Below are 10,541 nucleotides of genomic sequence, written 5' to 3' on the forward strand. Positions count from 1 at the left end.
CAACAGGATGAGGTTCAACAAGGCCAAGTGCCGAGTCCTTCACTTTGGCCAAAACAACCCCATGCAGTGCTGCAGGCTGGGAACAGGGTGTCTGGAGACCAGCCAGGCAGAAAGGGACCTGGGAATTTGGATTGACAGGAAGCTGAATATGAGCCAGCAGTGTGCCCAAGTGGCCAAGAAGGCCAATGGCATCCTGACCTGTATCAGGAACAGTGTGGCCAACAGGTCCAGGGAAGTGATTCTTCCCCTGTACTCAGCCCTGGTGAGGCCACACCTTGAGTACTGTGTCCAGTTCTGGGCCCCTCAGTTCAGGAAGGATATTGAGGTGCTGGAGCAGGTCCAGAGAAGACCAACAAGGCTGGTGAAGGGACTGGAGCGCAAGTCCTATGAGGAGAGGCTGAGGGAGCTGGGGTTGTTTAGCCTGGAGAAGAGGAGGCTCAAGGGAGACCTCATCACTCTGTACAACTACCTGAAAGGAGGTTGTAGCCCAGTAGGCATCGGTCTCTTCTCCCAGGCAACCAGCAGTAGGACAAGAGGGCATGGTCTTAAGCTGTGCCAGGGGAGGTTTAGGTTGGATATTAGGGAGAAATTTTTTAAGGAGAGAGTAATCAGACATTGAAATGGGTTGCCCAGTGAGGTGGTGGATTCACCATCCCTGGAGGTTTTTAAGATGAGATTGGATGTGGCACTTAGTGTCATGGTCTAGTAACCATGGTGCTATTGGATCAAGAGTTGGACTTGATGATCTCAGAGGTGTCTTTTCCAGCCCAGTTGATTCTATGATTCATTAATTCAAGGGATGCTTCCAAGTTCCAAAAATAACACTTGCCAGGTTAAAACCTCTTAGACAAAGGATCTGAGAAAAAAGTACATTGAAACTAAGAGGGAAAGTCAAGGAAGAAAGAGGTCATGAATACAAGTCATAATGCAGGATGCTCTCCTGTAGCAGGTCAGGCTGGTTCCATGAGCTGTTGCCATCACCCTAATGCTTTACCTGCCTCAGGGGGGGTTCCTCTTATTGTTCTTTAGTATTAGAAAGTAGTTTTTGCCTTAGCTAGAAGACTGCATTTCTAGGAATCCCTGTCAACAACTGTTATTTCTTTTGATTTCTGTAGACTTTTGGAAATATTGAAGAATACATAGACCATTTATAAAAGTATATTTAAAAATTCCTAATATTTTTCTGAATTAGAAAGCATCCCCTGGAGTAATAGAAAACAAAATTATTCATAAATACAAATTATAGTGAATTATAGTGTATGTTTTCAGTGAAACTCAGAAACCTTGGTCATATACTCTTTCAAAATCTTGAAGAGGGCAATTTCCCTAAATGTGGAAGGACTATTTCTTTTTTAAGCAAATATATTTTCTGGAGGACTTTCTAAATTTAAATACACTCTATAAATTATTCAAACTGTGATGAGTGTAAGTCTAAACAGAATTTAAACCTCATAAATGACTGTTTGGTTCATGAACCAACAGTCCTGTTCATGAAGAAGATGATACAGACAAATAAAATGCTGAATTTGAAGCATGAGCAGTTCAAAGTCTGCCTCCCAAACTGACCCACAGAAACAAAGTTCTGTTCTGAGTTCCTTAGAGGGAGAATAACCTCTTGTCATACTGCAATCATGAGTATTCTTTATTTTCCGGCTGTTACTGAATATGTTCAAGATACTCATGAGCTGTTTCGGCAGGTACTTACTGATGCAGTTTAAGTCTTCTGTTAGCTATAGTCTTTAGTCATTTTAGTACGTTGAGAAGTAATCTCCAAGTCTGTCAGTCCCATTTTGCATTACAAATCATTTGTACTTTTATAACTGTCATTTCCAAGGACATCTGGAAAAGATGGATTTATGAAAGGTTATCATGCATTCTAAGGAGGCCAAGAATTAGCATGACTTTGTAAAGGTTCTTGTAAATTGAGCAGCAGCCATCACTGGCAATAAGCTGTTTTCTGCTCTAGTCAAGTATCTTTATTTAAATATTAAGGAAGAGGTGTGACCTTTGGCCTCAAAGATGACTATGATACAGCAATAACACTATCTATTAGCTGTCAATGAAGTATTATGGCCCTGGCTCTCTCAAGACACCTATTTGTGGACAGTGTTATAATAACCCTTCCATTAGGCATCCCCAAGGCAAATAACCTTGGCTTTAACAGAGTCAGTTTAAAATTCCTTGGAGTAACGTTAAGAGAATATCTGGTTTGTGTCAGTTTAGGATCAACTACCAGCATTAGTCCCATTCTGTAAATTGTAAGTAGCTGTGGATTTATTAGAATTTTTTTATACGCGCCCACAGGTAAATATTAAATACAAAGGATGGAAAAACATGTATTGCATTCTACTTCCTACATAGAATATATGCAGATTAATGGACATCTGACAAGTCTGAGCATTTTAAAACAGGATCCATTTTCTACAGTATACATTTAATGTCTTTTGTTGGTGAAAACTACACAATGTCACTCAAATTAAATTGCACTGGAAAAAATAAAAATAAAAAATAAAATAGTAAATTCAATAAAAAGTAGTCTAGATAACATTCCTATGAGTTGATATGTTGTCCCATATAAATTTTTAGGTAAAATAAGATTAGAGGACTATCTAAAAAGCCAAGAAATTTTCACATGCTATGTCTTGTTTTCCTCCTGCATTTCTAGGTTTTCAGGTATCAGTACATCTAATACTCAAAGTTAAGTCCAGACCAAGTATTTTCAAACTTATGTGGGGCATTCAGAACAAGTCTTTTCTTCATATGTCCTTCGTTTTTTAGACAAAGGTTTTAGACATAGTTCTCCCCTAATGTCAGCTGAACAGTCTTAAAAACTATAAGAGTTTCCATCCATATGTAAAACCAGCTAAGTTTGTGTTTTGCACCTTCTGCAAGGGAACAGTTGTAAAGCCACCTTTCCTCAGGGGTAACAATCAAGGTCAAACTCTATTTAAGTACTTCGAAAAATCAGAGGGACATGCAAGTAGTAAAATAGTCTACTAAAAATCCTATTAACATTTCAAATATTTTAGCCAGTATCCTGCATACAGTGGTTCTTCTGAATCCAGTTTTAATGTCTTATACAAATGGCTTTTGTTGCTGAAACACAGCAAACAATTGAATGTGCTTACTATTCTGAAATCAGAAGCTTGTCTGATTCTGCAAGTATAGTTTCTATAAAACTTCATTTTCTGATGATTTTTAACAGTAGAATATAACTACTTAGGCAGGAATAAAAGCATTCATGTGGTGGAGAATGGCATGAGCTGTCCCCCAGCAAGGTTCAGTGCCTCCTCACCATCTCCCGGTCCCCAGAAGGGCTTTGATGGAGCCAAGGCAGTGATGGATCCCCTCCAGCCACTGCCCCCAGGAGTGCTCTGCTCAAGGAAGGTTTACACATTGCAGAGGAAGAAAGCACTTGAATTAAAATAACTCAGTGCTAAATTGGCCAGTTCTCTCTAGTTAGTTTTGAAGAGTCCCCTCACTACCTGCAGTTCTTGACCTCCTTAGAGGGTTTTATAGGGGGAAGATGAATAAAGGGAAAAAAAAGCTGTGGAGGCAATAGCCTACCATGCTCTGATCCACCTTCTAATGGGTGCATTGGGATTTATCTCCTTGCCTAACAAAGGCAGATGAGACAACTTCTACACGGGTTAAGACTGGAAATACTCAAAACTGTCAGTGCAGATTCATGCTACAGCCAAGAATATTTGATTCTTGTACAAGTGCAATCACTACTCTGGGCAACGTGGGCTTCATGATTAATATTTTCAGTCTGGGAGCTCTACTCTCCCCCAACAGGTCCTGACATGGTACACAGTCCCTGGCAAGACATAGAAACTCCAAGCCAGACCGGACAATGCAAAAATATTGCAGCAGGTATTTTGGCCCTGACATTCTCAGAGATAAAAGCTGCGGATACAAAAAGTACAACACAGTGAAAGATGCCCTCACCTTACTTATGACCCTGACAATCTTATTTCAAACTAGTTTTAGGGAGCTACAAATAGTTGCAAAACAAACAATTAAATTGAGGATTACAGCAGTTGTTTCCAAGTGCTCAGTTCTCACATATTGCACACCATGACAGCAATATTCACTCTCAACAAAGGGCACTTGACTTTTGGTTCATTCTCGCTTTAGCACTCCTCTTACAGTGATATTGGATACAAAGCCATTTTCTTTCATAGGACGATACCTGGCAGAATCTAGAATGTAATTTAAGGGACCCTATTGATATCATAAATTACATGAAGTCTGCTGAAGCAGTTTATGAATGGCAGTAAAACCCTGAAACTGAATTACACTATTAGAATCATGCATCATGTACACGTATTATTATTTATAATACAGACCTAAGTATCCCTGTATTTTATTGACAAGGAAAATAATGTAGGACCTTGTACTAAATAGGGCAGGGCTTTTGCATCCTTCTTGATAGCAGATGTGCTCCAAAAATAGAATAGAAGTGATGTTTATAAAGTTACTTCATAAAGGAGGAAAGAAACACAGGTCTCTAAGTCTAGGGAAGTATGATAGCATAAACACCCCCGTTTAGAAGGAAGTCCACAGTAAAGCCAACAGGCCCTTGATACAAAGTCTGCTCCCACCAGCAAGGTTATAAGAGCAAGCCGTGTACACCTCCTAGTAACACTAGGAGTACCTGAATCCAACAACAATCCTGTTTGGGATTTCAGGGGCCCAAGGGAACCAAACGTCTATTTCTTACTGGATTTCAACATGCTGAACATCAAACAAAATGTCATGGTTTGAGAGCCCCAAAATCCCCTCCCACATCTCAACCCAGTGTGAGATGGGTTTTCCAGACACCACACAAGACTCAAAATGGGGAAAGGGAATATACATATCAATGACTGTACAAATAAATATTATAGTACATTACATACACAATCTCAACTATCTCTACCATGACAAACAGTATTTACAATGGATCAAATCTCTTCTCCCTTCCAAATAAAAGTCCAGGAGGGAAGAAGGGAAAGATCCTTTCCTCTCTCAGAGTAGCAGTCCCTCTAAGGCAGCAGTGTCTCTTTTTCTCTTCCATGCAGCAGCTGTAGCTGGATCTTTGCCAATACACACAAGGGGATATCCAAGCCCCTCGGCCCTTCGTCTCCAAACGAAGGTCTCCTCTTCCATGGGCTGTGTTCACCCAGACAAAGGTCGCTCCACCACAGTCATATCACAAAGCGCAGGGGGTCTTCGCAACGGTCTGTATCTTCAGGGGATCCAAGCCCCTTTTGCAGAGCTCCGTGCTCTGTCTCAAAACTGCCAGCTTGGCAGTGGTAGGGAGGGGAAACCCTCCTCCGCATTCCATTGGCAGTTCCGGTCCAGCTCCGGGAAGCCCGAGCTCCTCAGGTCCTCTCTTTGCAGTGCATGCTGCATTTTAGGACTCCTCTCAGGTGGGAGTCCACCACCCCCTCCTCTCTATGAGAGGAGAGGTCTCCAAGAAGTTTGGGGGAATTGGTTGAAGTCCTTACCCCAAATTCTCTCTCTGTAGAACTTAGTTCTCTCTCTGCTGTTGCTCTCTTTCTCTTCAGACAACTTTGTGTTTTCTTGCCTGGCTGCAATGTCTTTTTTCTGCTCCTTATCTACTGCTGGCTCTCTGCCACCGCTTCTCCTCGGTCAGTGCTGTTCTTGCTACTGCTTCAGCTGTCCACGTTGGAGGAAAACTCAGCTACAGATACTTAGCCCAGTTTAATACTGTTCCAAGTCCCTGTAGCCCACCCAGCTGGGGCTGGGGGCTGTGGCCCCCAGACGGGCTCCTGCCCTTGCTCCTCGTGGCTCTCACAACATGGCCACCTCTCCAACTACTTTCTTTTCCGGTCTAAGTGTGATATGTTTATATTTTGCAGGAGTGCTGATTGGGTCAAACCCCAAGGGTCACCACCCCCTGGCGGTTTATGATTTTATAACTCTAGGGGGAAAACTGTTTCCCCCCACCACAACACTCTACCCCCTTCCGCCTGTGCTTCCACCCCAGTGTTACAAAAGACACAAAGAAGGGGCCAAAGCATTCCCCTCAACCTGAGGGAGAATTATTCCTACCCCTCCAGACTCAACCTTCTTTTGGAGGCGTGGATGATTGGAGGAAGCCCTTATCTTGGCACCCGAAAGACTACTCGCTACCTCCACCCGCTGGGTATCACAAGCGACGTAGAAGTCCATCTCCACGCCGTGAACGGCATAGAAGCTTATCCCCATGGCATGCCCAGTCCCCACTTCCACGTGAGAGATACAGAGAGGAGGCGGGAGCGGTTCCACATAAGAGCAGAAGAGTAAAGAGGGAGGTGGAAAAGATTCTACGTGGGAGAGATGGACAAGAAATAATGCAAGAAAGCGAAATTGCACAATCACTGACCACAAGAGAGCTTCGAGATTTACGGAGAGATTATATGCGCTTGCCTGGTGAACAAGCCCTCACCTGGCTGGTGCGATACTGGGACAAGGGAGTTGATAGTCACATAATTGAAGGTGATGAAGCACGACAATTGGGATCCATTGCCCGAGACCCTAAGATAGAACAAGAAATGGGAAGGGAGAAAACGGCGTCCAGTCTTTGGCTCCGAATTCTCCATGCTGTGAGGGCGAAATACCCATTTAAGGAGTCCCTGAAGAGTTCTTCGAGAAGGTGGAGGACTGCGGAAGAAGGCATCCAATACCTACGGGAATTGGCCATGCTGGAGATCGTCTACTCTGATCCAGATTATTATGACATCCAAGTTCCCGAGAATGTTCCCTGCACACAACCGATGTGGAAATAGGTAATTCAAGGTGCCCCTAAACCGTATGTCTACTGCTTGATAACCGCATATCATCCAAAGATGGATGAACCAAGCGTGGACACCATGTGTGCTTGGATGAGGAGCATAGAGGAAAATCTGAAAGACTCCTTCGACCCCCTATACCGACACACCTACGATAGGGAAAGAATGGAGAGAGATTATGAATACTCCAGATATGAGGACGACCCTAGAGACAGAGATGACAGAAGGTATAGAGATTACAAAGAAAGGCCAATGGAACGATCACGGCGGGATTGACGCAGACGACCTCGACCTAGACCTCGATCCTGGTCTCGATCTCGCTCACGATCTCCGTCATTCACATGTCGAAGGAAAGAAAACCCTAAGTGTCAGTCATGTAACCAATTATGGGCATACTTTTGTAGCAAAGGAGAAAACATGAAGAAGTGGGATGGTGAACCCACTTCCAAGCTCTAAGCTAGAGTGAGGGAGCTGAAGCATAAGGTCACTGACAAGAACGTGGTCTACGTAGTAGATGCAGACTTCTTAGAAAAGAAACTGTGATCTCCGAAACACAAGAAGATGGAGGTCCACTTCAATGATGATAGAAAGGCCTCTAAGAAGTCAAAATCAAAGTCCGACGACGAATGCTCTGATCAAGACCAGTAGAGGGGCCCTGCCTTCTGCCAGGAGAAGGAAAGGGACCAAGAAGATAACCGAGTTTACTGGGCTGTGTGGGTTTGATGGCCTGGCACATCGGATCCTCAGAGATACCGGGCCTTGATAGATACTGGAGCCCAGTGCACTTTAATGCCTTTGGAGCATAAGAGTACCAAGACTGTTTCTATTTCTGGAGTGACAGGAGGGTCTCAAGAGTTGTCAGTGGTAGAGGCTGACATGAGCTTGACAGGAGACCAATGGGAAAAGCATTCCACTGTGACAGGGCCAGAAGCCCCTTGCATTCTTGGCATGGACTACCTCAGAAGAGGATACTTCAAGGACCCGAAAGGGTACCGGTGGGCTTTTGGAGTAGCCATGGTGATTGAAGAAGAGTCCAAGCAATTGTCTGCCCTTCCTGACCTCTCAGAAGACCCTTCCATTCTAGGATTACTGCGAGTTAAAGATCAAGAAGTGCCAATAGCCATGACAACCGTACGCAGACGGACAGTATTGGACAAACTGAGATGCTGTGATCCCCACCCACAAGATGATCCGAAAGTTGGAGAGCCAAGGGGTGGTCAGCAGAACCCATTCACCCTTCAACAGCTCTATCTGGCCTGTGCGTAAGTCCGATGGGGAATGGAGACTGACTGTGGACTATCGTGGCTTAAATGAAGTCACGCCACTGTTGAGTGCTGCCATGCCAGATATGTTGGAGCTCCAGTACGAGCTGGAGTCCAAGACAGCAAAGTGGTACGCTACCATCGACATTGCCAATGCATTTTTCTCCATTCCCTTAGCGGCAGAGTGCAGGTCACAGTTTGCATTCACCTGGAGGGGTGTTCAATACACCTGGAATTGACTGCCCCAGGGGTGGAAGCACAGTCCAACCATCTGCAATGGACTGATCCAGGCCACACTAGAGAAGGGTAAGGCTCCCGAACACATCCAGTACATCGATGACATCATTGTATGGGGGGACATAGCAGAAGAAGCTTTCAAGAAAGGACAGAAGATCATCCAGATTCTCCTCAAGGCCGGTTTTGCCATCAAGAAGAGCAAGGTCAAGGGACCTGCCCGAGAGATCCAGTTCCTACGGGTGAAATGGCAAGATGGACGAAGCCAGATACCAACAGATGTAATCAACAAGATTGTAGCAATGGCTCCACCGACAAACAAGAAAAAAACCCAAGCTTTTCTCGGAGCCATAGGCTTCTGGAGGATGCACATCCCAGAATACAGTCAGATTGTAAGCCCTCTTTACTTTGTGACCCGTAAAAAGAACAATTTTCAATGGGGTCCTGAGCAACAACAAGCTTTCAGGCAGATCAAGCAAGAGATTGCACATGCCGTGGCTCTTGGACCAGTCAGAACAGGACCAGATGTAAAGAATGTACTCCTACACTGCAGGAGATAAAGGTCCCTCCTGGAGCCTCTGGCAAAAGGTGCCTGGTGAGACGCGAGGGCAACCACTGGGTTTCTGGAGCCGAAGCTACAGAGGTTCTGAGGCCAATTACACCCCTGTGGAGAAGGAAATCTTAGCAGCCTATGAAGGCATACGGGCAGCTTCAGAGATAATTGGTACCAAAGCACAGCTCTTCCTGGTACCCCGATTACCAGTGTAGAGCTGGATGTTCAAAGGGAAGGTGCCCTCTATGCATCACGCCACCAATGCCACGTGGAGCAATTGGATTGCTTTGATTATGCAACATGTCCGAATCAGGAACTCTAATCGCCCTGGCATTTTGGAAATTGTAACCAATTGGCCTGAAGGTGGGAACTTCAGTCTGACAGAAGAAGAAGAAGAGCCAGTGAGTCGAGCTGAAGAAGCTCCGCCATATGATAAGCTGCCAGATGAAGAAACACACTATGCTCTTTTCACCGGTGGTTCCTGCCGTATTGTAGGGAGGAGCCGGAAGTGGAAAGCAGCTGTATGGAGTTCCACCCGACCAGTGGCGGAAACCACTGAAGGTAAAGGCGAATCGAGTCAGTTTGCAGAACTCAAAGCGGTCCAATTGGCCCTAGATATCGCAGAGAGAGAAGGATGGCCAAGACTCTACCTGTACACCGATTCGTGGATGATAGCCAATGCCCTATGGGGATGGCTAGACCAGTGGAAAAAGATGAATTGGAGGTGTAGAGGGAAACTCATCTGGGCTGCTGATCTGTGGCAAAACATCGCTGCCAGAGTGAAGAAACTGAACGTGAGAGTCCACCATGTAGATGCCCATGTGCCCAAGAAGCGAGCTAATGAGGAACATGCTAATAATGAACAGGCAGACCGAGCTGCACAAGTCAAGGTATCACAAGCAGACCTAGACTGGCAGCAGAAGGGAGAATTGTTCCTAGCTCGATGGGCCCATGATGCTTCAGGTCATCAGGGCCGAGATGCCACTCATAGGTGGGCACGAGACCGAGGGGTGGAGTTAGCCATGGATATTATCTCTCAAGTTATCCGTGACTGTGAAACCTGTGCCGCTATTAAGCAGGCAAAAAGGTTGAAGCCCCTGTGGTATGGTGGACGCTGGGAGAAGTATAAGTATGGAGAGGCATGGCATGACATTGCCACAGACACGCCAAGGTAAACGCTATGTGCTTACCATGGTGGAAGCAACCACAGGATGGTTGGAAACATATTCGGTACCACATGCAACAGCCCAAAACACCATTCTAGGTCTCAAGAAGCAGGTCCTGTGGAGACATGGCACTCCAGAGTGGATTGAGTCAGACAATGGGACTCATTTCAAGAACAGTCTAGTGGCCACTTGGGCACAGGAGCATGGTATTGAATGGGTATATCACATTCCATATCATGCACCTGCTGCAGGAAAAGTAGAAAGGTGTAATGGACTGTTGAAGACGACTCTAAAGGCACTAGGTGAGGGAATTTACAAAAATTGGGACAAGAACTTAGCCAAGACCACCTGGCTAGTCAACACTAGAGGCTCTGTCAACCGAGCTGGTCCTGCTCAAGCAGAATCCCTCCACACTGTAAATGGAGACAATGTTCCAGCAATCCATATAAAAGGTATGTTAGGTAAGGCCGTTTGGATCACTCCTCCCTCAGGCCAAGACAAACCCATTCGTGGGATTGTCTTCGCTCAAGGGCCTGGAAATACC

Source organism: Neopelma chrysocephalum, unplaced genomic scaffold, assembly GCF_003984885.1.
Source record: "Neopelma chrysocephalum unplaced genomic scaffold, ASM398488v2 Primary Assembly neopelma1_62, whole genome shotgun sequence".
Taxonomy (NCBI): domain Eukaryota; kingdom Metazoa; phylum Chordata; class Aves; order Passeriformes; family Pipridae; genus Neopelma; species Neopelma chrysocephalum.